Genomic DNA, 6,000 nt, shown 5'->3' on the forward strand with positions numbered 1-6,000 from the left:
ACGATTCTGAACTTGTGACACTCAACCTGCTGCAAGATGTCTACGCAGTTGAGGCTGACAGCAAGCACGAAGGCATGCAGCTGGTCTACAATAATGATCACATACCACCGTCATTCCAAAAACCTACGAGACTGGATTAATAAAAAATTTTATGCTTTAGGTGTTCTATTGGGTTGGTTCGTAAGTTCTGGCGCTTTTTTAAGTGAAAATTCTGTGTGAAAATAAAAGGTTTTGGAAATGCGTCAGGAAGGGCATCCAGTCACCCATTAAATTTAACACGCCTATTCTGCTTAACCATAACAGCAGACTCCACAAGTCGGGATAAATGCGTGGAAAGAGAGATAGTGTATCTTAAACACCACCTGTAGCTTTGGATAATAGTCTCAATTTTGCGAGGAAGTGTGTCCTAAAGCTTTTAAGATATGCCACATTCAGCTGAAGCTGCTCCATTGATGATCAGATCCTGCAGAGTTTCGAATTTTGGGGGTGGGGTTGGAAGTGTTGACTGTTAGGTTTCACTTACAATTCCCTAATAGTCCTCCTCTGCCACTAGCGTCGTACCAGATCCAATAATTAACACGCCGACCTCGCGAGGGCACGGGATAAGGCCAAGAAAAAGAAGTGGTTCGGGAGCGGGTCAGATTTTGCCGTCTTTTTTGCTCTGGCTAGTCTTAGTTGCTTTCAGTACCGGGAATGTTTATTCCCATATCACTTACTTGTGAGTTTGAACAGCAGTCAAACGATGGTGCCGTTACAGGATGCTTGCACATGAGAAAATTTTTAAATACAGTTTTATTCTTTTGCATTCTACCTATGGTCTCCAGTTTCGACACCAGCCTGCTTTATTATAGACAGTATAGAAGGTTTGGATCTGTTCATGGACTTTTCATAGGATCACAAAAATTTCCTTGTGTTTTATGATATCAATTTGCCCATGTGTTCATTTGTGGTGAAAGAGTGGCAGTCTCTGTTTTGACAACAATCTTTGAATTGTACGATCCGTTATTATTATTATTATTATTATTTGATATTCACATTTCTCTATAGACTAAATTAAGATGCCTTTGAACTTAACATAGAACTCGTCTAAAGTTATCATATTTCAACAAAATTGTCTCATTTCATATTTTAAATAGAGCGATGAAGGCTATCATTTCTCGCTTGCTTGTTCCTGTGTTTGATCTGGACCCTAGATCTCCTTGTAAAGGAACTTAACAAAATGCCTTGTTACACCTTTGTCTGTCCAATCAGTAATTGCTTTTCTTTTTAAAAATAAAGCAGATCTAATGTGTATAGCCTCGTGACAGTAGTCTACAATGTTTAGAGTAGATGCAGAGAATAAGAAAGAGTAGGGCTAGTGTGGATGTATAAGGAAAGTGTAACCTGTTCCTGCAGGAGGTAGTGCTGCTTGAAACTGAAAGAAAAGTCTGAAGGCCAATATCTGTTGTGGCATAGGCCAATCTGTCATTCATCCCCATCTGTCTGTTACTTAGAAGCAGACACTCTAGGCAGTGCTGTATGTGGTTGTTGTGCATTCTGACACACCACTCAGGCCTTCTTTACAGCGGATCGCACATTCTTTCAATTAAACCTGCTCCGTTTGGATTGCATCACGTGTATTGAGTACGGACTCTCCTAACGTCTTCACATTATGGGTATCCTTAAATGTCCCCATAGCCAAAAATCCAACGGATTCAGGTCAGGTGATCAGGGAGGCCATGCTGCCAGGACTCCTTCGCCAGTCCATCGTCCACGAAACGTTGTAGTGGGTAGACGATAAAGCGGTGCCCCATCATGCATAAACCACGGCCATTGACTTGTGCAAAGATTGTCCTGCATAACAGCACTGGCAATTAATTGCACAATGAACTGCAACAGTAAGGCTACACCACCAAATACACCAGCACGGCTTTAGGAAGCATCGCTCCTGCGAAACACAACTCGCCCTTTTTTCATGTGATATCTTGCGAACCGTGGATGAAGGGTATCAGATGGATGCCATATTCCTTGACTTCCGGAAAGCGTTTGACTCGGTGCCCCACTGCAGACTCCTAACTAAGGTACGAGCATATGGGATTGGTTCCCAAATATGTGGCTCAAAGACTTCTTAAGTAATAGAACGCATTACGTTGTCCTCGTTGGTGAGTGTTCATCGGAGGTGAGGGTATCATCTGGAGTGCCCCAGGGAAGTGTAGTAGGTCCGCTGTTGTTTTCTATCTACATGAATGATCTTTTGGATAGGATGGATAGCAATGTGCGGCTGTTTGCTGATGACGCTGTGGTGTACGGGAAGGTGTCGTCGTTAAGTGACTGTAGGAGGATACAAGATGACTTGGACAGGATTTGTGATTGGTGTAAAGAATGGCAGCTAACTCTAAATATACACTGCTGACCACCGTAAATGCAACACCAAGAAAGACAAGAGGTAGCACAACAAAATTTATTTTGTAGATAACATGTTGACCAAGTATCAAATGATTACGTTTACAGACGTCTGTGACATGTGGTTCCTGCCAGAATCAGTAGCCAGAGTAGCCGCCATTGTTGGAGATCACCGCTGCCACACGTCTCGGCATTGAGTCAAAGAGACGTTGGATGTGTTCCTGGGGTACAGCAGCCCCAGCAGCTTCCACACGTTGCCAAAGATCATCTGGTGTGGCAGCTGGGGATGTAATCTGGGTCACTCGTTGAGCAACCATGGACCACATGTTTTCTATCGGCGAAAGATCCGGAGAGCGAGCCGGCGAGGGAAGCAATTCAATCTGGTTATTGACAAAGAACCTTTGGACAATGTGTGCCACGTGTGGTCGCGCATTATCCTGTTGAAATATGGCTGTGGCCGAGCCCTGAAGGTAAGGAAGGACAACTGGCTCCAGCACCTCGGATATGTAGCGCCGGCTATTTAAAGTACCGGCAATGCGTACTAGAGGCGTGCGAGGGTAATATCCAATACCGCCCCATACCATAATACCCGGTGCAAGACCAGTGTGGCGGTGCATAATGCAGCTGTCCAGCATCCTCTCTCCACGGTGTCTCCACACTCGAATCCGACCATCGTGGTGCTGCAGACAGAAGCGTGCCTCGTCAGTAAAGACAACGTCATTCCATTCTGCCGTCCACATCCGTCTATCACACCATTGGCGGCGGAGACGTCTGTGGTTCTGCGTCAATGGTAGACGAAGCAATGGACGTCTTGCGGACAGACCACTCTGCTGTAAACGGCGTCGAATGGTACGCGCAGACACTGGATGATGCGTTACAGACGCAATGTGCTGTGCTATGGTTCGGGATGTCACTGAGCGATCCGTCACTGCCATGCGCACAATTTGCCTATCAGCACGTGCAGTGATGCACCGAGGTGAACGCGATCGACCACGTCGGTCCGTCGTACCCTCCTGCATCCAACGGTCACATATCCGCATTACAGTTGTTTGGTTTCGTCCAACACGACTAGCGATTTCTCTGTATGATAATCCACAATCTCGGTAAGCCACTATCCTTCCTCTGTCGAACTCGGATACTTGATCAAAAGATGTTCGCTGTTGTCTACGAGGCATAACTGATCGTCTTGTGAAACAACCACAAGGTAAACACACGTGCCGAACGTACACTCGTCGAAATCGCCAAGCCTTAAATGGCGCTATGAGGTGGCGCCACAGGCGCGCGTGATGTGCGTCTGCGCTGAAATTCTAATCAGTTGCATATCTCATCGCTGCAAACTCATGGTGTAAATTTCACTTGATTCGGATGCTTCCTTCAGGGTGTTGCATTTACGGTGGCCAGCAGTGTAGATAAATGTAAATTAATGCAGATGAATGCGAAAAAGAATCCCGTAATGTTTGAATACTCCATTAGTAGTGTAGCGTTTGACACAGTCACGTCGATTAAATATTTGGGCGTAACACTGCAGAGTGATATGAAGTGGGACAAGCATGTAATGGCAGTTGTTGGGAAGGCGGATAGGCGTCTTCGGTTCATTGGTAGAATTTTGGGAAGATGTAGTTCATCTGTAAAGGAGACCGCTTATAAAACACTAATACGACCTATTCTTGAGTACTGCTCGAGCGTTTGGGATCCCTATCAGGTCGGATTGAGGGAGGACATAGAAGCAATTCAGAGGCGGGCTGCTAGATTTGTTACTGGTAGGTTTGATCATCACGCGAGTATTACGAAAATGCTTCAGGAACTCGGGTGGGAGTCTCTGGAGGAAAGGAGGCGTTCTTTTCGTGAATCGCTGCTGAGGAAATTTAGAGAACCAGCATTTGAGGCTGACTGCAGTACAATTTTACTGCCGCCAACCTATACTTCGCGGAAAAACCACAAAGATAAGATAAGAGAGATTAGGGCTCGTACAGAGGCATATAGGCAGTCATTTTTCCCTCGTTATCTTTTGGAGTGGAACAGGGAGAGAAGATGCTAGTTGTAGTACGAGGTACCCTCCGCCACGCACCGTAAGGTGGAGGAGTATGTAGATGTAGATGTAGATGTACCTATTACTCATCACAAGTAAAACAGTCCATATATCAGCAGCAACTGGTTTCCAGACATAATAGTAAACAGTGACTTTTCTTCTAGTTTTGACTAATACTACCTCTTGCAGGAATATGTGACACTTTTTTAAAGACTCTGTCCAGACTTTATTATTCTTTCGCTCCATGCATGACAACAGGTCATAAAGTTAGTAATAACGGTACTGTTGCGCCCTAGGAAGACATCCTGTGTGAACGCAAAGTTTTTTGTCTCTCCCAGGCCAGCACCATGCTAAAGGCAGGCACATGCACAACGTCTATATCTAAAAGTAAACTAGGCACTAAGACGATATTGCAAACAGCGTGGCACACAACCACGGCCATTGCTACACATTATTCAAGCGAGATGCCTGAGTCGCCAATTCAGCAGTGTGAACTCACTAAGAAGGGAGCATAAAGGCAGTCTGACAACCACACTCAGTGGAGTAACAATGCGTGAATCATACGCAAGAACGACTTTCAGCACTCTAACACTGCAGAAAATGATAAGCTGCAAGACTGAAACGAAACGTTGGCACGTTGTAGCGCGATGAAGGGGGCTGATGAGCCCAGAAGACGAGGCCAGATTCGGTCATCTTTGCCAGTGGATAACTTCATTGGCTCCAACAGTCAGCTACAAATACTTGGGTTTCTGAGTCCTCTTCCGTTCAGTTGCAGTGAGCTATTTCTGAGGTGCGACCTGTAACATGCTGCCTACCATTCGCCAGATGAATGCCACTTTCGTGACTTCAGCCAGATCATCGTGCTGGAGTTAGCCATTGCGAACTGCAATCTTCATCTCTGTCGATGTGAAGATGTGGAGCCTTCTTCCATCTGCTCACTGGAGCCAAAATGATGTTGTCAGGCACACTGTCTGGGGAGGTACACTATCTGCTGCTGTCCCCAGACTTGCATTAGTGAGTGGCTCGCATTCGGGAGAACGACGGTTCAATCCCACGTCCGGCCATCCTGATTTAGGTTTTCCGTGATTTCCCTAAATCGCTCCAGGCAAATGTCGGGATGGTTCCTTTGAAAGGGCACGGCCGAATTCCTTCCGTGTCCTTCCCTAATCCGATGAGACCGATGACCTCGTAGTTTGGTCTCTTCCCCCAAAACAATCAACCAACCAACCATTAGTGAGTGGACAACAGCGTCCACGGCCTACCTCTGATGGAGAGGCAGTGATATAAATCTGCATGACTACTACCATCCTATGCAGAGCTGCTAGAAGCATGCTAGACCACTGTCTTCGATGTCCACGAGTGCGCCCTACTAATTTGTGTCACTGCTCTGCCAGGCACTGTGACCGAATGGTCAATGCCTGGCACCCGCTGGGTCAGCTACCTTGCACAGCACAGCTTCTGCTGTGTTTGCGGCGTCGACCTAGCCACGCTCCCCTAGTACTGCTGAGATGCACACATCAACATGTCTCAGTCCCGTGTGTCCACTGATACTGCTATCACCACTGCCCACAGAGAAGACGATTCAATTT

This window comes from Schistocerca nitens, chromosome 10 (genome assembly GCF_023898315.1).
Source record: "Schistocerca nitens isolate TAMUIC-IGC-003100 chromosome 10, iqSchNite1.1, whole genome shotgun sequence".
NCBI lineage: Eukaryota > Metazoa > Arthropoda > Insecta > Orthoptera > Acrididae > Schistocerca > Schistocerca nitens.